Source organism: Saimiri boliviensis, chromosome 6 (genome assembly GCF_048565385.1).
Source record: "Saimiri boliviensis isolate mSaiBol1 chromosome 6, mSaiBol1.pri, whole genome shotgun sequence".
In the NCBI taxonomy this organism is placed as follows: Eukaryota; Metazoa; Chordata; class Mammalia; order Primates; family Cebidae; genus Saimiri; species Saimiri boliviensis.
The window spans coordinates 50,481,564-50,506,451 of record NC_133454.1 but is presented as its reverse complement, the minus strand read 5'-3'; the positions used below and the strand labels follow the sequence as shown (position 1 = coordinate 50,506,451).

The 24,888-nt window shown below is 41.2% G+C and overlaps 1 pseudogene; it reads left to right on the top strand.

The window, feature by feature from the left end:
• The first annotated feature begins 4,374 nt into the window (after positions 1 to 4,374).
• Positions 4,375 to 5,410, top strand: LOC120364630 (large ribosomal subunit protein uL30 pseudogene; annotated as a pseudogene).
• Positions 5,411 to 24,888: the final 19,478 nt, after the last annotated feature.

Genomic DNA, 24,888 nt, shown 5'->3' with positions numbered 1-24,888 from the left:
CACAACATGCTTTCAGAAAGACAAGGAACGCTACAAATCTTGCCCAGGTTTTCTACTGCTTCACATTCCTTGCAACTACTCAGTAAATAATCAACAAGTGGATAAATGAACAGAGGAGTGTAGTCTCTGGATGGTGCCACCAGGAAAGAGATAGAAATAAGGGCAGATTTAAGGAGAACTTTGGTATTTCAAGACTAAGGAGTTACTATGGCTACCTTACACATCACTGAGCAAAGCCAACATTTTCATTTAAAAGAATATTCCCTTTCTTAAAAGCTATCGGTAAACAGTCAGCCAACTAGGTTCACGCTATAGAGCTACTGAAATAAGTAATGTGTTAGTAAATTTTCCCTTTTCATTAGAAGTCATGATTTTCTCTGGATTAGTAGTTATTCAACACTTCCCCCCACCCCCTTCTTCATCACACCCAGTGATTGGCCATTTCAGTGCTTAGAAGCAGAAGCAAGAAAGTTGAAACTCAAGCCAGCTCATTATACTTACAACGAAGAGAAGGTTGGGGTAGATGATGAAGGTTTGGGCTCTGGACTAAAAAGAACCCTCCGGGTTTAAATTCTCCATTTTCCCTCCCCAACAGGTCTCATTACTCTTGCTCCAAAATAAATAAATAAATAAATAAATAAATAAATAAATAAAAATAAAAAATAAAAAAATAAAAAAAAAACCTATTTGTATTCCAGAAAGACTGAGAAATCTGTAGAACTTCTAAGATTTTGCTGCTCTCTTCATATATTTTATTCACCTCTTCCTCTTTCTAGAACCTTCCCAGCCTGGGTACGATGATTTCTGGGGAGCTGTTAAGGACAACTGCTTAAGGGGACTATCCTCCCTTCCCTAGCCCCCATGAATGCATATGTTTTCTCCATCTTAAAAAAAATAGAACAACAAAAGAGGAACATTGGGGTCTGATAATGTATGTATGGAGGTGAAGGCTGGCAAGAGAGAGGGCACCAGGGAGAAGACGGAAGACACTAGGATTGAATCATGCAAATTAAGTGGCCTTGGAATTAACTGAAGAACCACTTACTTTAGTCCAAGCCCCCAGAGCCTCCCTTGGGAAATGGAGAGATGAAGGTGAGAGAATCTTTGTTCTTTCTTCCCTAATGATATTTACTTTCATCTCAAGTGCTGTAGATCCATGTAATACCCGCACTCAAAGAAGCCAGCTCCTCATTGCTCAGCATGGAGTAGACACTGCATAGGGAAGACACTCTAGCCCTCTTCAGAAAACAGAGAGAGCCCAGCGAGTACCTGCCCCTAGCGCACTTGCTGGGCAACTCCTGTTGCAATGTACTCATGACCTTGCCTGGGGGCAGGTGTGCCTAGACTGCCAGATCATTACAGCTGCACAATGTCTTGTTGAAATTGGGTGAGAGGCATATGCTTTGGGAGAGCCAGTGGGATTAGATCCAGGGAAGAGAAAGACTAGTTGGGTCCAGGTGAATCCAGCTTGGACTTGAGTCTGCTTCACAAAGACTCCAGCTGGTAGTTTTCCAGTGGTACCTACCCAAACAGATATAGCTGGAGGAGATGATAACTGAGAAGAAGGAACAGGGCCATCTTTTATGTTATGACAACTGTCTATAGCAGGCATCTCCAAACTACGGGCCGCATGCCGCCCCCTGAGGCCATTTATCTGGCCCCCCGCCGCACTTCAGGAAGGGGCACCTCTTTCATTGGTGGTCAGTGAGAGGAGCACAGTATGTGGTGGCCCTCCAACGGTCTGAGGGACAGTGAACTGGCCCCCTGTGTAAAAAGTTTGGGGACGCCTGGTCTATACAAATCAGCCTGCAATGGGACCTGAAGTGTTTGAGCTGTAAAGAAGCCATGCTTCCTCTGCACATGGTGCCACACCAACCCACGGATGCACCAGATATGGGCAGGCCCAGTGTGAACCTAACCTAATGCCTTGTGAGGAGCAAGATGGGAAGAATCCTGTCCCAGGATCTAGGTGCTGGCTGCTGAGAAAATTCCCAGAGATTATCTGAAACCCATTTCCTGTGTCATCTGTCAGCCGTCCACCTAGTTTTCTTTACCTACTCTCTCTTCCTTTTCATTCTTCTGGCCTTATGTTCTATCATTTTTTGTTTGTTTTCTTTCTTCCTCCTCTGTTCTCCAGTGACATCCTCTTCTTCTCTGATGCCTTCTATTTCCCTTTCTCTTTCTTTCCTTCTGGTCTCCATTTCCTTCTCATCTCCATCCTTTCTCCTCACTCCCTTACTCTTATCCTGCTGTCTTTCTTTCTTTTTTTTTATTGCATTTTAGGTTTTGGGGTACATGTGAAGAACATGCAAGATTGTTGCATAGGTACACACATGGCAGTGTGGTTTGCTGCCTTCCTTCCCCTCACCTGTGTCTGCCATTTCTCCCCATGCTATCTCTCCCCACCTCCCACCCCCCCATCCCTCCCCCATTTCCCCCCAATGGACCCCAGTGTGTAGTGCTCCCCTCCCCGTGTCCATGTGTTCTCATTGTTCAACACCCACCTATGAGTGAGAACATGCGGTGTTTGATTTTCTGTTCTTGTGTCAGTTTGCTGAGAAATCGTGCTGTCTTTCTATAAGGAATGATGGAACACCGCATGTCCAGGGCCACAGCTCAGGTGCAGAGATGAACAAAACCAGACCCCATGGCTGAGGAGCTCCGTTTCATACAGGAGACAGGAAAGGAAGCAAATCATCATGGCCAGTGTGGTTGAAACACAGATATGTGGAGATGGGGCAAGAATTGATGCCACCTGATTCTGTAGGGCTTGCACCTGGGCAGAGGAGCTTGGCTTATCTCTTGCAGGTGATAGGGATTCTTGGTAGGTTTTCAAGAACGGAAAGGACAAGACGGTATTCCTCCATCTTCTTCCTCTGCTCCTCTCATTCTTCTCTGTGTCATGCTCTTGTTACATCCTCTTCTTCCTTCTCTTCTTTTCCTCCACACCTTTTCTCCAGAGTCTTCCCTCACCTTTACCATTGCCACTGCCAGCTATGCTCTGCTATGTGCATAGATCCAGTTTGGGAGGCAACTTCTTTGGCACACACAGCAGACACCTGCCTCTCTCTGCCTACAAAAACTCTTCTCTGGTCTTACTTGGCTTCTTTGTCTTGTCCTCCTTTCTTGTTCTCCCCAGTCCCTTTGTCAGTCTCTTCCTGCTCTGGGCTGAATAGAGGCCCATAGCTCCTGCGAAGCCTTGGGGACAGAAAAGTTGGGATAGCCTCCTCTGCATCTTGCAGACTTTTAGACCAGCTGCTTAGTAAAACCCAATCTCTCTGTCTAGTGATCTCCATCTTTAAAGATTGAAAGATATCTTAGAGATGACATTAATACTTAACACCCATATTTACACCAATACCAGTACTGATACCAATACCAATACTTACAATAAGAGTATAAACTTCATACCAAGAGTTTATCTACATATAGCGTCTTTCAGGGTAAAACTGTCTCATTCACTAGCAATAGTTAATTAAAAACCCAAAACCATGTCAATAAATGTTTGCAGAAAATCTGTTCTGTACCAGATATTGTGTGATGTGCTTCATATATATGCTTACTCCTTTTTTTATTTTTATAGATTTAAGGGGTACAAGTGAATTTTTGTTACATGGATATATTACATACTGGTGAAGTCTGGGCTTTTAGTTTAACCATCACCCAAAAAGTATACATTGCACCCACTAGGTCACTTTTCATTCCTTACCACTCCTTTGGAGTCTCCAATATCTGTTATTCCACTTTGTATGTCTGTATGTACACATTGACAAGCTCCCACTTGCAAGTGTGAGTATGCATAACTTGACTTTCTGTTATGGAGTTATTTCACTTAAGATAATGGCTAGTTCCATCCATGTGGCTACAAAAGACAATTTTTTTTTATGGCTGAGTAGTATTCCATAGCATGTATGTAAATACCACATTCTCTTTTTCCAGTAACCCATTGATGGATACTTAGGTTGAGTCCATGACTTCGCTATTGTAAATAGTGGTGCAATAAACATACACATTTGGGTGTCTTTTTACATAATGATCTATTTTTTATTGGGTAGATACCTAGTGGTGGGGTTGCTGGCTTGAATGGTAGTTCTATTTTTAGTTCCTTGAGAAATATTCATAGTCTTTTTCATAGAGGTTGTACTAATTTACATTCCCACCAACAGTGTATAACAATTCCCTTTCCACCAACATCTGTTGTTTTTTTACTTTATAAAAGCAGCCATTCTGACTGGAGTAAGATGTATGTCACTGTGGCTTTGATTTGCATTTCCTAATGATTAGTGATATTGAGCATTTTTTTTCATATGTCTGTTGGCCACTTGTATTTCTTCTTTCAAAAAATGTCTGATTGCTCTTTTTCCAGCTGGAACCATGGAGGCTGTAGAAGAGAAGAAGAAGAAGAAGGTTCCTGCTGTGCCAGAAACCCTTAAGAAAAAGCGGAGGAATTTCGCAGAGCTGAAGATCAAGCGCCTGAGAAAGAAGTTTGCCCAAAAGATGCTTCGAAAGGCAAGGAGGAAGCTTATCTATGAAAAAGCGAAGCATTATCACAAGGAATATAGGCAGATACACAGAACTGAAATTCGAATGGCGAGGATGGCAAGGAAAGCTGGCAACTTCTATGTACCTGCAGAACCCAAACTGGCGTTTGTCATCAGAATCAGAGGTATCAATGGTGTGAGCCCAAAGGTCCGAAAGGTGTTGCAGCTTCTTCGCCTTCGTCAATCTTCCATGGAACCTTTGTGAAGCTCAACAAGGCTTCAATTAACATGCTGAGGATTGTAGAGCCATGTATTGCATGGGGGTACCCAAATCTGAAGTCAGTAAATGAACTAATCTACAAACGTGGTTATGGCAAAATCAAAAAGAAGCGAATTGCTTTGACAGATAATGCTCTGATTGCTCGATCTCTTGGAAAATATGGCATCATCTGCATGGAGGATTAGATTCATGAGATCTATACTGTTGGAAAACGCTTCAAAGAAGCAAATAACTTCCTGTGGCCCTTTAAATTTTCTTCTCCACAGGGCGGAATGAAGAAAAAGACCACCCATTTTGTAGAAGGTGGAGATGCAGGCAACAGGGAGGATCAGATCAACAGGCTTATTAGAAGAATGAACTAAGGTGTCTCCCATGATTATTTTTCGAAGCTGGTCAGTTAATAAACAGTACCTGCTCTCAATTGAAACGTATTGTTGTATTTGTGATTTCTTTTGTTAGCCTTTGTCTTCCCTTCACTATGGTGGCAAGTCCTGTGTGTGATAAAATTAAGCCAAATCAACAGCCCATTACATGCAAAATCAGGGTTTAGTTTATGTGAAGGACATCTCTTGGGTTTTTAAAAGGCTTTTCTCAGCTACTCAGGGCGCACAGGCTATGGGGTAGCCCTGCAAAAAATAAAATGTTTTAAAAAGGCTTTTTATCTACAAAAGATCTTAGCTTTTTGTCTTTGAACTGTGCTGAGTGATTCAAAATGGGTTTATTCTAAGCCTATTTCACAAGTATTTGTACATGATTTGTAGGTAAGATAATATAACTTTGGTTTATGGAAAAAATTGAATTTAGTTCTAAAATTCATTTCTCAGGCTTATTTATAAACTACTGTGTAAATGGGTTGTTTTCCTCTTGCATTCCATTTTTGTGTTCTTTTGCATCTTTTACAATACTTAGTTACTAACAATTGTTTCATATTGTGGTTATTATGAAGGAAGAAATGAAATTTGTGCCCAGGGATGTAAATTATTTCTGAGCACATGGTGAAATTAATGAGCAAAAACTTGAAAGGTTTTGGGTATTTTATAAATAACATTCCTCTATATGTCATGTATCATCTCAGACTAGTAAACAATGTATAGAGTGTAACACGAAGTACATACAATAAAAGTAAAAATGTTTTGTGGTCAAAAAAAATGTCTGATTATGTTTTTTGCCCATTTTTAAGTGTCTTTTTCTTGTTGAGTTGTTTGAGTTCCTTATAGATTCTGGGTATTAGCCCTTTGTCAGACACATAGTTTGCAAATATTTTCTCCATTCTGTAGGTTGTTTATTCTGTTGATTATTACTTTTGCTTTGCAGAAGCTTTTCAGTTTAATTAATTTCCATATGTCTATTTTTGTTTTTGTTGTGTTTGCTTTTCAGGTCTTAACCATAAATTCTTTGCCTAGGGCAATGTACAGAAGAGCTTTTTCTAGGTTTTCTTATCAGATTTTTATAGTTTCTGGTCTTACATTTAAGTCTTTATTTCATCTTAAATTTTGTGTATAGTGAGAGATATGGGTCCTGTTTCATTCTTCTGCCTGTGGCTATCCAGTTTCCCCAGTACTGTTTATCAAATAGGATAGCCTTTCCCCACTGTATATTTTGTTTGTCTTTAATGAAGATCAGTTGGTTGTAGGTATGTGGTTTCATGTCTGAGTTCTGTATTCTGCTTCATTGACCTAGTGTTGTATCTATTTTTATGCCAGTACCATGCTGTTTTGATTATTATAGCCTTGTAGTATAATTGAAATCAGGTAATTTGATGTCTCCAGCTTTGTTCTTTCTGCTTAGGATTGCCTTGGTTATTCAGGCTTTTTTTTTCTTCTTCTTTTTTTTTTTTTTTGGTTCCATATGAATTCTGGTTTGTTTTTTCTAATTCTATGAAAACTGGCATTGATAATTTTATAGAAAGTATATTCAGTCTGTAAATTGCTTTGGGAAATATGATCATTTTAAGGATATTAATTCTTCTAATCCATGAAAATAAGATAATTTTCTATTTGTTAGTATCATCTTCAGTTTGTTTTATTAGTGCTTTTTCATTCTCCTTGTAGAGCTCTTTCACCTCCTTGGTTAAATCTATTCCTAGGTATTTTATTTTATTTTTTGTAACTATTGTAAATGAGATTGGATCCTTGATTTGGTTCTTGGTTTGATCATTATCAGTCTATAAAATACTACTTATTTTTGTATATTGATTTTGCATCCTGAAATTTTACTCATCATTTATCAAATGTAGGAGTCTTTAGGGTTTTCTAGATATAAGATTATATCATCCATGCTTGCTTCTTTAATACTCATGAAACCTCATGAGATATGCGTTTATTATTTTCACTTCATACATGAGAAAAGTGAAGCTCGGAGAGGTCAAATAACAAAGTTACACAGCAAGTAGAGGAAGAGCTTGGTTTTAATTCAAGTCTTCTGACTGCAAGCTCAGGGCTCTTTTTATCACACCTACAATAGTGGGTTTTTTCACTCTCCACATTTTACAGATGATGGAAACTACATTTCTAGAGATTAAAAAACCCTAACTTTCTCATAATACAGGTAAATAAAGTGGATCTAAAGGGCTTCTCAGTATGAGTCATAAACCTAATATGCAAATAACATCCCACAGCATCATGGCTTCTTCATTCTTACATCAGCTGGACCATCTTCTACTCCTCCCTCAGACTGCCCTGCCATCCCAAATCAGTTTCAAGGGACAGGCAGACCTGGGGTAGGGTAGAGTCAAGGTCACTGGGGCAGAGTAGTGGGGAAGGGGCCTTTGGGTCCATGTGTTACTGTGATAGCCTTATCTGTCTGTTAATCAGAAAGCTCTATCTCCCCAAAAGCAGCTCATTATTCCTCCTGATATTGTAGCCTGAGGAGCCAGAGCTAGCCTTTCACCTGGTGGAGCAGGGGCATCCTGTGCAGTTCCCAACTTCCCAAGGCACCTTGCAGCTGGAGGAGGCAGAGGGTGTGGACTGGCCGGCCATTGTTCTGAGACAGGGACTGATCCATCCCTGTGTAGAAGGAGCTGGTGGGCTGCCTGCCTGGCCAGCATGTTGGTAGGACTTGCTCAGAAAGCTCAGCTTGTGTTTCTACATGCATGAGGCTAAAGATGTTTCCCCTGCTGGAAAGAACCAGCACAGAGTAAAGTTCTGGGCTTAGATCAAAACTGTGAGATCCTGGCAGGGACGGTGGAAAGGATGGAGAGTGGCTTAAGACACAGACCCTGCCATCCAGGAGCTGACACAAGCAAGGAGGAGGGAAATGTGGGAGGACTAACAACATCCATTATTCACAGCTCTTGTCTACATTGTGATTAAAAAGGATAAGGGGACCTTGATTTAAGAAAAATCTAATGTTTTCATGACAGCATGGGATAACAGGATGAATATGGGAGGTTGTGCATTATGGTTAAAAACATAGCTTCTGGCATTAGACCTGGTGGTATGTCCTTGGGCACCTGGTGGTATGTCTGTGACCTTTCTGACCTTACTTTTTCTTATCTGTAGAGTGAGGATGATAATAACACCTCTCTCAAAGGGCCATTGGGAGGGTGAAACAAGATAAAGCAAACCAAGCACCTAACCCTAGGCCTGGCACATTGCGAGGCTTAGGGAATGAGCAATAGGCACTACGGTGCTGGAATCAGAAAAGCCCACCTCACATCTCAGCTCTGTCCTTTTTCTAGCTGTCACCTTAGACAGGAATATGCTTTCTCTAATCTCATCTGTAAGATGGGATGATTGTATCTACTATAGGAAATTGTTGTAAGCATCACAGGAGATAAGCTATGTAGATTGTCTAGCACATAGTAGGAGCTCAATAAATGGTGGCCATTATTAGATGTCAGCAGAGGTAAGAGTTAGTTTAACCTCAGTCCTTCCTGGCAGGAAAGGAAATACTGTTAGATTTGAATGTCCTTCTAGAAATTAATTTCTTTGTACTTATGGCTATTACTTTAATAAAAATGAAATGTCTTACTTAAAGGCAAATGATTAGTTCTGCTAATAGAAAGGTAAAAAGAATCTTAATCTATGAACCTTCTATTGTCCTTTCTGGCTAAAATATTGGTGGGGTTTGCATATTGCTGGAAAGCTGAGCATGCCCCTCAGAAAATTCCCTTTTTACCTTCTCCTAACAGGTCTTCCATCTGCACAGCTCTGAGTTAGGAAGGAAGGGAGTCTTTGTCCTGAATCACTCCCTTAAACATGAGTAACAGACAACCCTTTAATCTTGCCAGAAGTATTTGCAAATTTAAAACAGGACTTTATTATGCCCACTTTCACTCTCATCTCTTTTAATCCATTCTCCATAGTGCAGTCAAAGTGATCTTTTAGAAACACAAGACTCATCATTTCTCTCTCCTGCTTAAAACTCTTTAATGACTTTCCATTGCTCTTAGGATAATTTCTTATCAAGGTTTACAAGGCCCTCAATTATGATGCCTGCCTAAGTCTGAAGCACCATCTCCTCCCTTTTTCCCCCAGCCCCGCCCCTCTCCCTTCTTACTCATTGCTTCTCTTTCTGGAATATCCTAGGATCTTTCCAACTTAGGAGTTTCCACATGCATTTCTCTTTAACCATATGCTTTCCCCTTAGCTAACCACTATTTATCCTTTGAATCTCAACTTTAAATGTCTTTCCTCAGAGAGATGTTCCCCACTTCCCTACACTGGCTTTTTGCTCCTATAACATCAGTATAGGACAACTATTCTCCCATCTCTAAGAATATAAAAATGTGTAAATAGCATCTCTCTCTCTCTCAAAAACCATGCAGACCATGTGGTAGATTGAGAATATGATTACTTCAGTTCATTCCTTCCTGTATCCATGTCCTTTGCAATGTGTCATTGCAGCTACTCCCATCAAGAAATTGAATCTATTTTTCATCCCTTGATTTTGAGTTGGCCCTGTGTTGCTTTGGCTAATAGAATTCAGTAGAGATAATGTACCAGTTCTGAGCCTAGACTTCAGGGGAGTTTGAACATTTCCATTAGTTCTCTAGGAACTCTGCCACATTGCCAACTGAACAAGCCTGGGCCAACCTTCCAGGTGAAAGACCATGTTGTCCAGTCACCCATTATGTCCTAGCCAACATCTATCTAACCCCCAGAAGCAGAGCTGCCTAGCAGACCAATATCTGACTGCAGATATGTGAATGAATCCAAACAAGACCAGAAAACTAACCCAGCTGAGCCCAGCCCAAATTGCCAACTCACAGAATTAAGAACTAAATCAAGTTACTATTTTAAGCCAATGAGTTTTGTAGTTGTTTGCCAAACAGCCTAAACAAACTCATATAGGCCTTCTGGATGATTAAAAACAACAACAACAACAACAACAACAAAAAAAAAAAAAAAAAAAAAACAAGCATATAAACAACAATACAAGGTAGTGTGTGCTGAGTCTGCCAAAAGTAGACAGATAGACAAAAGTACAAAGGAAGAAAAGATCATTGAGAACTGAAATTATTCAGAGGAGGTAATTAATTCATGGACATTGTTATTATTGCAAGTTTTCTGAGGACATGGATTGTGTCTCAAAATTATTTTGTATTATCTGCAATATCCAGCAGAGTGTAAGCCAAAGCATTCAATTCAAAAGTACCCATTATGTGATTTTTACAAGGATAGAAACTGTATTTATCTTGTTCATGTTTATGTTCCAAGCATATGAACAGAGCCTGGAATGTAAGAGGCACTCAGTAATTACTTATGCATGAATAAATAAGTGCCTGGTTTCATGGATAAAAAATGCATATGTATTCATGGGTGTCTTTCCAGATGACCCAAGGCAGTGTTTACAGTTACAACAGGTACAGAAAAAAGGGGAGAAGCCTGGAGAGTGGCAGGGCCAACCATCTCACCTAAATCCATTCTGTCATTTGTAATTGCTCCAGAGCAGTTAGATATACGGATTTATCTCTGGGTTCTCTATTCTGTTCTGCTGACAGATGTGTCTGTTGCCAGTGCCATACCATTTTGGTTACTATAGTTCTGTAGTATAATTTGAAGTCAGGTAATGTGATTCCTTCAGTTTTGTTCTTTTTGTTCAGAATAGCTTTGATTATTTTGGGTCTTTTATGGTATCATATAAATTTTAGGACTGCTTTTTCTATTTCTGTGGAGAATGTCAATGGTATTTTGATAAGCATTGCATTAAATCTGTAGATTATTTTGGGTAGTGTAGACATTTTTAACAATACTGATTCTTCTAATTCATGAACATGGAATATCTCTCCATTTTTTGTGTCTTACTTAATTTCTTGCCTCCATGTTTTACAGTTTGCATTGTAGAGACTATCACTTATTTAGTTAATTCCTAGGTATTTTGTTTTATTTGTAGTCACTGTAAGTGGGATTACTTTCTTGATATCTTTTTCAGATTGTTTCCTGTTGGCAAATAGAAATGCTACTAATTTTTGTATGTTGATTTTGTATCCTAAAACTTAATTTATCAGTCCTAATAGTTATTTGATGGAGTCTTTAGGTTTTTTCAAATATAAGATTATATTATCTGCAAACAGGGATAAGTTGACTTCTTCATCTCCAATTTGGATGCCTTTTTTCTCTCTCTCTTGTTTGACTGCTCTAGCTAGGACTTCCAGTACAATGTTGAATAACAGTGGTGAAAGTGGGTGAGCATCCTTGTTATATTCCTGATCTTAGAGGAGAGTTTCAGTTTTTCCCCATTCAGTATGACACTAGCTTTGGGTCTGCTGTATATGGCTTTTAGTATGTTGAAGAGTGTTCCCTCTGTAGTTTTTCTGAGAGTCATTATCACTAAGGGATGTTTAATTTTATCAAATGCTTCTTTAGAATCAATTGAAATATGGCTTTTTTCCTTCTTTCTGTTGATATGGTGTATCACATTAATTGATTAGCATATGTTGAAGCATTTCTCTGTGATAAATTCCTCCTGGTCATGATGAACGATCTTTCTAATGTATTGTTCAATTTGGTTTGCTAGTTCTTTATTGAGAATTTTTATATCAATATTCATCAGTAACATTGGCCTGTCATTTTTGTTTTTGTTTTTTGATGTGTTTTTGCCTAGTTTTGGTATTAAGGTAATACTAGACTCATTGAATGAGTTTAGAAGTATTCCCTCCTCCTGTATTTTTTGGGAATAATTTGAGTAGAATTGGTATTTGTTCTTCTTTAAATGTTTGGTAGAATTCAGCAGTGAAGCCATCAGGTACTGGGCTTTTCTTTGCTGATAATCTTTTTTATTACAGCTTCAATCTTGTTACTTGTTATTGGCCAGTTTAGGTTTTGGATTTCAAGGTTCAACCTTGGTAGGCTGTATGGTATCTAGGAATTTATTCATTTCTTCCAGATTTTCCAGTTTACTGTCAAATAGTTTCTACAGTAGCGACTAAGGATCCTGTGTATTTCTATGGTTTTGGTTGCAATGCCTCCTTTCTCATCTCTGACTTTATTTGCTTAGGTCTTCTCTCTCTCCTTTTTTTTTCCCCCCTCTACTAATTTTGGGTTTGGTTTGACCTTGCTTTTCTAGTTCTTTGAGATGCATCTTTAGGTTGTTTAATTTTAAGTTATTATTATTATTTTTATTTTTTTGATATAGGTACTTACAGCTATAAACATCACTCTAGTACTGCATTTGCTGTATCCTGTAGGTTTTGGTATTTTGGCATGTTGTATAACCATCATTATTTGTTTCACAAAAATTTTCAACTCCCTTCTTAGTTTTTTCATCGACTCACTGGTCATTCAGAAGCATATTGTTTAATTTCTATGTACTTGTATAGTTTCCAAAGTTCTTCTTGCTATTGATTTTCTAGTTTTATTTCTTTTGTGACCAGAGAAGATGCTTGACATTTCAGTGTTTGGAAGCTTTTAAGACTTGTTTTGTGATCTAACATACGTTCTATCCTTGAAAATGAACTATTATTGTATTGGTGCCTATTTCTCTCTTTAGCTCTAATAATATTTGCTTTATATATCTGAGTGCTCCACTGTTGGGTGTGTGTATATTTAAAATTGTTATATCCTCTTGTTGAACTGACCCCTTTATCGTGATATAGTGACCTTCTTTGTCTCTTCTTATAGTTTTTGTCTTGACATCTATTTTGTCTGATATAAGTGCAGTGATAACTCCTGTTTTATTTTGGTTTACATTGACATAGAATAGCTTTTTTCATTCCTTTATTTTCATTCTATATGTGTCTTTATAGATAAAGTGTGTTTCTTATGTAAAGATCACTGGGTCTTATTTTTTTTTTAAATTCCATTCAGGCACTCTATGTCTTTCGATTGGAGAGTTTAATCTATTTACATTCAATGTTATTGTTGATAAGTAAGGACTTACTCCTGCTATTTTATTTGTTTTTCGTTGTTTTGTGGTCTTCTGCTATCCTTCCTTCCTGTCTTCCTTTTAGTGAAGGTGATTTCCTCTTGTGGTATGCTTTTCATTTTTTGTATATTAATTGTATTTTTTTTAAAAATAGGGACAGGGTCTCGCTATGTTGACCAGGCTTGAACTCCTGGGCTCAAGGTATCCACCTGCCTTAGCTTCCCAAACTGCTGAGATTACAGGCATGAGCCACCATACCTGGCCCTGGTGTATGTTTTTTTATTTAAGGGTACCATGAGGCTTGCAAGTACTCTCTTATAACCAATATTTTAAGCTGGTAACAACTTAACACTGTTGCATAAACAACAAAAAAACAAGATAACCTCTACATCTTAACTTTGTCCCCCTGCTGTTGTATGATATGGTTATATCTTACAATATCTTATTCTATGACATGTTTATGTATTGTATTGTATGTATGGTTTATATCTTGGAAAGTTGTTATTTTTCATTGGTTCATCATTTAGTCTTTCTGCTTAAGATAAGAGTAATTTGTTTACCACAGTTACCATGTTATAATACTCTGTTTTTATGTGTATTTACTATGAGCAGTGAGTGTTATACCTTCAGATGATTTCTTATTGCTCATTAACATCCTTTTCTTTCTGATTGAAGTACTTCCTTCAGCATTTCTTGTAGGACAGGTCTAGTGTTAATGAAAGCCTTCTGCTTTTGTTTTTCTGGGAAAATCTTCATCTCTCTTTCACGTTTGAAGGGTATTTTTGCTGGATTAGCAAGCAGATACTTTTGTTTTCTTCCCTTACTTTCTCCCAAGCAAACAGAGTCAGTCTCTCTCTCTCTCTCTCTCTCTCTCTCTCTCTCTCTCTCTCTCTCTGTCTTTCTCTCTCTCTCTCTCTCTCTTTCTCTCTGTCTCTTAGCTACCTGAGAGAGTTGGGTGACACAAGTGCCCCTGTGGCCACCACCACTGGGACTTGCTGGGTCAGACCGGAAGCCACTACAGCACTGTGTCTTCTTGCCCAAGGCCCACTGAAACCACTGCCTGGCAACCTCCTGTGTTCACTTAAGGTCCTGGGGGCTCTGAAATCAGCAGATGCAAAGCCAGCCAGGCTTGTCTTCTTTGCTTGTGGATGGCAAGTTCTCCCAGGCCTCAGGCAGGTACAGATGTTCCAGAAGCCAGATACTTGAGTGAAAAACCTTAGAGGTCTACCTGGTATTCTATTGTACTATTCTATTGTACTGCAGCTGAACTTCAGACACTCAAACGATAATATACAGTCCTTTCCACTCTTCCTTCCCCTTTCATAGGCAGAAGAGCCTTACCCTGTGGTCACCACCCCCACAGGCCTACAGGGAGTACTGCCAGGCTACCTCCAATGTTTCTCTAAGGCCCAAAGGTTCTTAAGTCAGCTTGTAGTGAATGCTGCCTGACCTGGGACTTACCCTTCAGGACAGTGGGCTCCCCTTTGACCCAGGGGAGGTCTCAAAAATGCTATCCAGGAGCCAAGGCTTGGAACCAGAGTCCCCACAAGCCTCCTTGGTGCTCTACCACCCTGTGGCCAAGCTGGAATGTTATAGCAGTGTAAGACAAAGTCTCCTTTACTTTTCCCTCTACTTTTCTCAAGCAGAAGAAATCCTCCTAGCCACCACATCTGGGAATGCGCTAGATCTTACCTGAAACCAGCACGTCTCAGAGTCTCACCCAGGCCCATGGCATGCTACCTGGGTATTGCTGCCGATTATTCAGGGCCCAAGGACTCTTTCATCAGCAAGTGATGGGCCCTGCTTGGACTGCATCTTTCTGTTTAAGGCAGCAGGTTTCCTTCTGGCCCAGGGTGTGTCTAGCAATATCATCTGGGACCTGGAGCCTAGAAAGAGGATCTCATGACTGATTAGTGCCGTATCTTACTGTGGCTGAGATGTAGCCAAGATGCAAGACAATGTCTTCTGTATTCTTCCCTCTCCTCTTCTCTAGCAGAAGGAAGGAGTCTTGAGCTGTGCAGCCTGGATTTCAGGGAGGGTTGGCACAAGCACTCCCTTTGCCCACTCCCTCTGATTTATCAGTATATTGTGTACTCTGCAAGTCCACCAGCACTGAGCCCAGTTCAGCACTAGAACTCACCTAGGGCTCACGCCTGTAATCTCAGCACTTTGGGAGGCCGAGGTGGGTGGATCATGAGGTCAATAGATCGAGACCATCCTGATCTACATGGTGAAACCCCGTCTCTACTAAAAATACAAAAAATTAGCTGGGCATGGTGGTGTATGCCTGTAATCCCAGCTACTCAGGAGGCTGAGGCAGGAGAATTGCCTGAACTCAGGAGGGGGAGGTTGCGGTGAGCTGAGATCGCGCCATTGCACTCCAGCCTGAGTAACAAGAGTGAAAACTCCATCTCAAAAAAAAAAAAAAAAAAAAAAAAAAAAAAAAAAGGTGTAACTTAGAAATAAAGTAGTATCCTAAAAATTAAATAAATAAATAAATAAATAAATAAATAAATAAATGAAAAAGAACTCGCCTAGGAGTTGCAGTTCTTGTGGCCTAGGCTTCATCTCATGTTTATTTAGTATCCCAGCGCACTTTAGCCCATGGTAGTAAGGCTTACCAGAACTCAAATTTTGACTGCTGGGATGGGAAACTCCCCTCTAGCTAGGGCTGGTTTAAATCTCCCTCTGTGGGCAGGTTTCAGCTAAGCTCAGCGTGGTTTTGCTTTCATGGCAGCACTAAGGTCAATGTAATGTTTCATGATCGCTGTGTTCACCCTCTCCCAAGTTCTCAGATTTTCTCTCCGTACCATGCAGCCACTGCCTGGGGATGGGAGAGGAGTGGAATCAGGGATTCAAGCCTTTTTTCTACCCTGTTCAACGCCTCTTTTAGCCAAATGAAGTTAAAACCAGGTTCTGTGTGTGGTCACCTAATTTTTGGTTCTTATAAAGGCTTTTGTTTTTGTTTTTAGTATAGGTAGTTGTTAAAGTGGTGTCCCTGCAGTGGGGCACAGGGAAGATTGGTGGAGCCTTCTATGTGGCTATTTTGCTCCACCCCTGGTGTCAAGGCAGTGACTTTTGAAGATAACTGTCCTACCCTGCCCTCCAGCACGTGCCATTTACACATCTTCATAATTTGCATTTGTCCTCTCCAACTTGGCTGTTTCAGTTCTCTCTACCTAAGACCACTCACTTCCTCTTATTAGATAAGTTTATCTCTGCTTCTTCAAACCTTTTCTGCTTTGTCTCCCCCCATAACTTCTAGTGCTAACTGTGTGTTACTCATTTGCTATTTGCTAGACAATAAATAATTTCATGACATTTCTTATTTTAAGCATCACCATAATTAAGTTCCTAGAAGGAAAGCAAAATTCTTTTTTGCATCGCTTACGGCAAAGATGGCCCTAGACACATAATAGACAATCAGAATCTGCTGACTGAGTTTATGAGTGCATGACCCACTGGGGATGGCTAGTTTCCTTAGAAAGGCCTATACCATTAAAAAGAGTTACTTTTTAATAAGCACATACTATGTGCCAGATACAGAACTAAGCAATTTCCATGGGCTATATACTTTAATCAAAATGATAGCATTCTCAGGGGGATGCTATTATGACCTCCATAGCAAGTAACTGAGGGTGCAGACATTCAATTCTAGCCAGTCAGGCTCTGAAGCAGGCAATCGTGCACCAGAAACTTGAATGTTACAGCAACAACTGAGCCACCTTAATTGAGGAAAGAGCAAAAGATGTAGTATGCCTCCTTCATGAAAATTAAGGGGTCACATTTCAAGGGAAAATGTTTTCCTTCATGGTGACTCTGGGCATATCAGGTAACCTGGTTACTGTCTGCAATTATTTCATGTGCATTAATTTTGTTCAGGCACAAAGACCATAACAATTAGTATATAATAGTTACCACTTAATACCATGTGTCAGACACTGTGCTAAGTACTGTACATTCATTATTTCATCTCCTCTGCCCAACAGTTCTAAACATTGGTATTATTATTGTTGTTATTTCTAGTGTCCAGATAGCAAACTGAGGATCAGAGAGGTTAAGCAACTTCTCAGAGTCACACAGTCAGTGGGTATAAAATTCTATCAAAATCCCAGTCTCTCCTACTAAAAAATGTGTCCTCTTAAATGCTAAACCATGGGCTTTCAAATTTCAGTGTGCACAAGGATTTCCTGGGGAGCTAGTTAAATGCAGATTCCCCAGACCCTACCCTCAGGGATTCTCTAGTACCTCAGGGATTCTCTAGTACCTCAGGGATTCCATGTACCCTCTACCCTCAGGGACTCTCTACCCTCAGGGATTCCATGTACAGACATGGTGGTGTCCAGAATCTATGTTTTTAACAGCCACCTAGGGTTATCTGCTGCAGATTGTCCATGAACTGCACTCTACTATACTGACTTCCCTCCTCTCTGTAAGTAGCTTGAAGTAAAGTCTTCTGTAGGCTGTTCCCAGATGTTGGGTTTCATCATGTAGCCAGTGCCCCAGAAGCAGTGATCAGGAGCTTGCCCTGTAGCCTGCCATTACGACCAGTATTTAACACCCATGGCTTTTTCTTAGTTAGAGATCCTCTTCGTAATGCTCCTTTGTTCTCCTGTTTTGGATGGCCTGACTGGAAACCTTGCAAATCCTTTCATTTCTACCCCCTATATTAGGCCATTCTTGCCTTGATGTAAAGAAATACCTGAGACTGAATGATTTATAAAGAAAAGAAATTTAATTGGCTCATAGTTCTGCAGGCTGTACAGGAAGCAGAGCACCAGAATCTGCTTCTGGGGAAGCCTCAGGGAGCTTTTACTCATGGCAGAAGGTGACGGGGCAGCTTGCACGTCACGTGGTGAGGAGAAAGAAAGAGAGAGTGGGGGGAAGGTGCCTCACTTCACAACAACCAGATCTCGGGAGAGAACTCACTCCCTAACACAAGGAGTGGTCTTCCTCCATTACCTAAACACTTCCCACAAGCCACATGTCCAACACAGGATCACATTTCAACATGAGATTTGGTGGAGACATACAGTCAAACCATGTCACCCCGTAAAGTGTAGTCTGATCTAAATGTCCAGAATCATGCTTCTGTCCCCCTGGCTATCATCTTCTTGGACTCCCTAGCTTCTCTCTGAAGTGACCACCCAGGCAAAAAGCATTCCCAATGCTCAGAGCCACAGAGCAAGCATGTAGTTCTTCATAATATCTTAACTTCTTCCCTGAAACAATTACCCCTTGGTTCTGAGAAGGATACTAATGGGAAATTAACGGTGGCCCTATAATTTCCTTTTGTTCTTCACCAGAAAGTAGAAAAGTTATTTGCAAGATTTCTATGGAAAAATCTACCCTTTTGTTAATTCAGTGAATTCAAGCAAGAGTGTTGCTGCCTTTCTTGCCCCAAGGGACATTGTCATCGAATTTTGGAAAAATCCTGCCTGCTCCATTACAAGGCTACTTTTTCCATCCTTGCCTGTGTATCCTCTGGGGACCAATGAAATGGGTGGTTCATTCCCTGAGGGGGATTTATGAATGTCTCTTTCAATATTAATGTGATGCCTGGCAGATGCAATGTTGAGCAGCACAGGTTTTTTCACACAGTGCAGAGTGGGGCATGACTTCCTGTGAATAACAGGTGCAAAGTGCAATGTGAAGTCAGGCTGCCACTAAAGAAGGGGCACATGTTAACCAGAATAAGTGAGACCGCTGCCCCTCTGAACAGAGGGGTCTTAAAAGCAAAGAATTCTACTCAAGCAGTGTACAGTGCAACAGCTTTGGACACTTTTATAGAGACAGTGAAACAGGTTTATACCATAATGATGACTGCAAAATAGTTTTTTGGTGACTGGTTTAGTGTTATCTCAGGTAATTCAATTTCCTTAAATATGCCTATGCCACTGCAAAGTCCCAGATTAGAATGCCAAGGGTGGAGAACTATTGGATTAGAATCATAGTTCTGTGAGCATTCATTTATCCATTCATTCAGAAATATTTAATTCACCTCTACCATGTAATAGTCAATGCTAAATACTAAGGCAAAGCATATGAGTCAGCTGGAATTCCTACCCTTAAGGAACTTGCAGTCTAGTGAAGGGGAAGTCACAGTGCAATGTGCTAAATGCTTAAATGCTGGTTTTCAAATGTGCACAGTGTGCTATGGTAGCCTAGAGGAGAGGAGATGTCTCAACCCAATTGGAAGGTGGGTGAAGGAGGGAAAAGGTCAGGGAAAGTTTTCTAAATGGGACACTGGAAAAGAGTATTCAGAGGCTAAGCGTATTTGGAGAGGAGGTAGGAAGATAAACCAGGAGGCAGAGAAAGGATTAATGGCTTCATCTTCTCCAGTTGTCAGTCAATCCTTGCCAGTTGTCCAGGTTTTACCACCTGTCAACTAAAACTTAATTGAGAGAAATCTCTCATCAAGAGGTTAATTGTGACACAGATTCCCATATCCAGGGGAAAAATCCATCACCCGTGCAGACTGCTTCTTTTTTGGCATCTGGCACGGTCCTGTCTGTTAGCAAAATGTAGATATTTGCAATCGAGTTATTTCCAGTCCTCAGGTTCTTCTTGAGCTTCTTATCTTTCCTTGAATAATCTCATTGGATATTTAAAGCCTCTTGGCATTCCTTTCCAAATGGACTGAGGCTGTCTCCATCTCTCCTAGACCCCCTTTTTCCTGGCACTCCCATCTGGAATTGAAGGTGTTTTCAAGGACAAGCACAGAGCAGAATCCCCAACTCGAAAATAGGAAATTCATCAGGCAAAATTCATGACCTCCTGCCTCCTGTGGTTGCAGCCTCCTATTATTTTTGTATTTCTCCAGTGCTAGAAGGACATCAAGGAACCTTCTTTCTCTTACTTTCACCACTCTCATCACTGCTCCGGCCGCCCCTTTGGGATTCCTCCAACTTGCAGCTTCATTCCATATGTTCTTCTCTTTCCTACCCAGCTTCTCTCCTCCTCCTCTCCCTCCCCCTGTTCCTTTTTGCTCTACCTCTATTCTCAGATGATATGTGTGCATGTCTCCCTTGGCTTTTGCAGTTCCATAGGGAAGGGATCAGAGTTCTCGGTGCCTGAAGAAAGTGTGAGCAGAGTTAGTTTCTAGATGATTCCAAACTTAACATGAGTTTCATTTCCTTTTTTTTAAAAAAGTAGAAGTATAAATGAATTAATGAAGTGATCAGAAAGCAGTAGATATGTCAAGATACCAACAAATTATATGAAAAAAACAAACTGAAGCCTGGAATCTTGTTAACACCATGCAGGTAAGACTGTCTATTTGATCTCTGGGAATAATGGCAGGAATGTTTGTCCTGGGTGTTTATGCAGGCAGCTCTTTGCCATTATTGTGTAAAATTGGCTAGAGTTTTAAAGAAATAAGGCTCAGAACCTAAAGAAGTCCTTTGTGCAATCCTGCAGAGCAGCTGGGGGTAGCCCAGGCAACAATACTGTGGCTCACCTGAGAGTAGGGCTTTTAAGATAGAGGAGGGACCATATGCAGAGGTACATGTCACTGGGAAAGGAAGTTAAGTCCAGTCTAGGTTATATGAGAGTTTAGACCATCCCAGAAAATTAGGGGATATTTTCACTGAGGCCACAAATAGGGTTTACAATCTCAAACTGTAGGTGCTTGTAAGTAGGACATCCTGAGGTAGCAAAGTTAGATTACTGTCTATGTAGGAACATGGGCTATAGAGTCAGGTAGACCAGTGCACCGACCTAGTTCTGCACTTGCCAGCTGTGAAACCCCAGACTTGTTCCTTAACTCCTCTGAACCCTCAGTTTCTTCAAATGAAGATGGAATCATAAAGCCTATCCTTCAGAGTTGTAATGTTGCAGGTGAAGTCCCAGGCACAACCCATGGACATACTGGCTATCCAGAAGCTCTTAGTCTAGCCTCACTGGCCACACTCTCAGAGTTGGTGGGGGACAAAGACATGGATGCAGAGTGGCAGTGCGATGTGTCAAGTACCGTAAGAGAGGTGTCCACATGTTTGGGAGTGTGGAGGCTGGAGAGGGGATCAGGGAAAGCATCCTGGAGAAGGTGACAATTGAACTGGGCTGAAACCCCCGGGGGAATAGCTGTGCATGAGCTGTCACTCCAGTGGTCTGCTATGTGAGTGTGGAACGCAAGGGAACAGAGCCAACGGTGGCAGGGTAGAGATGACCCAGCCTTATTGCTCCAGAGAAAAATGTCATGTCCCTTAAGGGACGCTCACACAATTAAGACCCCAGCTTGCAGCTACTTCATACTTATCTTGTCTGTCATTGACAGCCCATTGGCAGGCCTTTTCATTGAGATAAATACAGTAAGAGAGGGTAATTCTATTGACTAATTCCTCAGCCAGAGGAGCTCTCGAAGGCTCCAATTTCCCTATGGTCTTTTCATAAAGCAATCCAGTTGCTTAAGAAGTGAAAATTAGAGGGCAATTGGAATGAAGGGAAGAAAATGGTGTGGAGCAGACTCAAATCTGGGAGGACACAGGAGTGTCATGTTCTAAACTCAGTCCAGTCTGAGCAGACAGTTCCCTTTCCTCCTCAACCCATTTCTACTAACCCATCTATGGACTACCTTATGCAACAGCTTTAATACATTTTCTGACTTAAATGTTAATGGGCACAAATGAGTCATCACTTCGGTTCTCCCAGGAAAATGTGACCTCCTAGGAAAATGTGACCTCGATCAGGTCATTTCTCCTTCTCTGGGTCTCAGCTTCTCCATCTTTAAAATAGGGAATGAGCATGACAACAGTCTCTGGATTTATCCAGCTCTAAAGTCTAGGGCTTCATGGATTTGCATTTCTGAGAGCTGCAGGTCCCACCGGAAAACAGATACCATGGAGAGCAGAGACAGAAAGAGTCATTTTAGGGGAGTTTGGCCACTAGGGGAGCCACTGAGCAACACTGTGTCCACTACAGATTGAGCTTCATACTCCTATTTTCTGTTTTGCCCCAGGGCACCCTGTGATTTAGCAGCAACCCTGGGGAGCGGTAGTGTTTTCTCAGGATTACAGGTTGCTTCATCTGACACTCACCCTGTTCCTGTCCCTGACACTTCTTACTCATATCTGTGTCCTAGCACCTGGCGTTGTACTTGGCACTTGGTCTTAACTCCATAAATGTCTATTCTGCTCGCTGAACTGAGCACCCAGCCCTCCCAGGGGACTAAGGAGAGAGACGTTCAGTGAGGACAGAGGACACTTCAGTCCCTCCTGGATTTCTCTGTAATAACGAATCTTATCCATTGTGGCTGATTCTTACTAGTTTTTCTCTCAGAGGTTAATTTTTTTTTTTTCCAGTCCAGCAGCCACCTCCCTTCCTCCCTATGTACTGACCCCTCTTCTTGGCTTGGAGCAGAGGCGCAAGCCTCTTCATACCACTCTCTGCCTTCTTTGCGACAATGGCAGGGTGCAAGAGGGGATTCTCAGTGAGTTCACTTGTTAATATTTGCCTTCAGCTATTTTCATGCTCCCTAAATTCAGGCAGGCCAGATTCCAGGGCTGTGGAAGCTGTTGGGTGGTTGATAAATCTATATTAGAAGGTGAGATGCAAGAGTCAGCATGGGTCTGTCTCTCCTGATTTTGACCATTTGCTTCCAGGAAGGAGACTTCTCTCTCTCCTGAGCTGGAAAATGGAGAAGTAAAAATCCTACCCCCTGTACCAAGGAGAGAACACAGTTGGCCAGAGCTCTTCATTGTTATATTGTAATTTAGAAGGTCTTACCTGCATCTAAGATGACAACCCTGCCCCAACTGCAGTGGCAGAGGAGCCTCTCATTTGGAAAGTCCCTAACCTCTATTTCACTGGAGTACCTTTTGGTAAAATTTCACATAAAATATACATCTGACTATATTCTTGAAAGGCAGCCAAGTATAGTAAAAAAAGCATGGAATTTGAAGACATAAATTTAACTTCTGGCTCTGTTGCTTTTTAACCCTGAATCTCTTTCCTTGTCTGTCAAATCAAAATAGCTATTTTGAAGTTATTGTGAGGATTAAATGAGAGTATTCATTTATTATTTCAACAAACATTTAGTATGCACTGCATTTATTAATCAGGATAAATAACTCTTACTGCCTCAGAAAGTAAAGTTCTCAATCTCAGTGGTGCAACATAACAAACTAAAAATTTTGATGCAGGTTGGTCAGAGTCACCTTCCATCTAGTGACTCTGGGACCCAAGCTCCCTCTATGGTGTGATGGTCTGCTTTCATCACATACTTGCCAAAGCTGTTGTAACAAGGGAAGAGAGAGATCAGTGAGATCCATGCCTTCATACCTTGGACCAGAAGTAACACATCACTTCTATTCATGTTTCTATTTGTGAAAACTTAGTCATATGTGTCCAATTTAGGTGCAAGGGAGCTCCAAGGCTGAGAAATGTTTCTATGGTTTATCCCAGGAAGACGGAGCAGTGTGGAGAACAAATAGCATTGCCCCCACCACAAGCATCTCGTGTGTGTGCCAGGAACTGTTCTGGGCAATGCGAAAACAGATGAACCAAACAAAGTCACTGTCTTCAAGGAGCACACAGTCCAGAGATGAATGTTTTAGTGCAATTAGCTCTTAGGGTAATTCAAATCTCCTTTCAAATTCTCTAATTTTGCCACTGTTTCCTCTTATCAATCATTATTATATTCTAAATATTCAATTTATTCAAACCTTATTTCATGCCTATTGGTTTCATCTGACTTATCCCTGACTCCCTGAATAGAGGGCAAGTCCCTAGGGCAAGGTCTGCCTCTTGGTTACCTCTCCTCCCATGTCATTTAATGTGGAACCAGACACATAGCAGAGTTCCTTTGCCTGCAGATATTTGTTGCATGGGAAATTGTGTTTGTATCTTTTTGTTTCCTTCCCTCAATCATATTTCTCTTCTCTCTTTGCTCATGGCTTTGCCAAGTCTCCCCTCCCTAGACAGACTGTCACAGGCTAGAGACACCTACTTTCTCAACCCAGCCTCCTTTCTGACATGTGGGAACTTGCTATTATCCCCAGAAGAGAAACAAAACATGTCTATCCTTTCTCTCCCTGCCAGACTTTCTCCTGAGACTAAGCAGGAGCTGGCCCCTGGGAGAACTGCTTGGGTTCTTGGGACAGGGTGGCTGTCTGCAGAGTTGACCGATAGGAACATGAGAAGCTGGAAGTAAACAAGTCAAAGGGTGAGACACAAACTAGACTGTGGTCACTCTAGGGAATTGTTTGAGGCCAGTTCTCTGGGCTCCCTTCCTTGGAAGTCACCTCAGACACCCCTCCTGCCGCCCTCATGTCCCAGGGTGGAGGTGGGCAGTGCCCCCCATGGCTCATCATGTTCCACTCCTCTCTGATGGAGCGAGCCTGGCTCCAGCCAGGGCTCAATGCTCTTATCACCCCAGCAGCCAGGTCCTGCCATGTTGGTGAACAATAACGGATTCAGCCTCCCGTGTCCATCATTACCCTGCACCTTTAATCAGGAGTGTTATCCGCAGCTCCTGCCCAGGCCTCATTTAGATTTCTTGTTTGTAGCAATAATACCCTTTTAATATGCTAAATGAGCAAGCAAATGAGCCTTCCTCCACTTGCGAGGTTTCTAAAAACATCCCTTCTTTAGTGGATGAAGGTCATTCTTTTGACAGATTAATACTTAACTAGGAGGCCCTGTTTATTGTCTGGGGTCACTTCAGCGGCTGTCACAGCATATTAAAGAGCGCAGGATTGCCCGTGCCTGAACAATGTAGCTAGGTGGGAGATGCAGGCGGGGCGGCCTCTTGCCAGATTCCCTTCCCTGGCTCTCATTTAAACTCTGAGGCCGTTATTAATACTTTAATTTGTAGTGCATTAA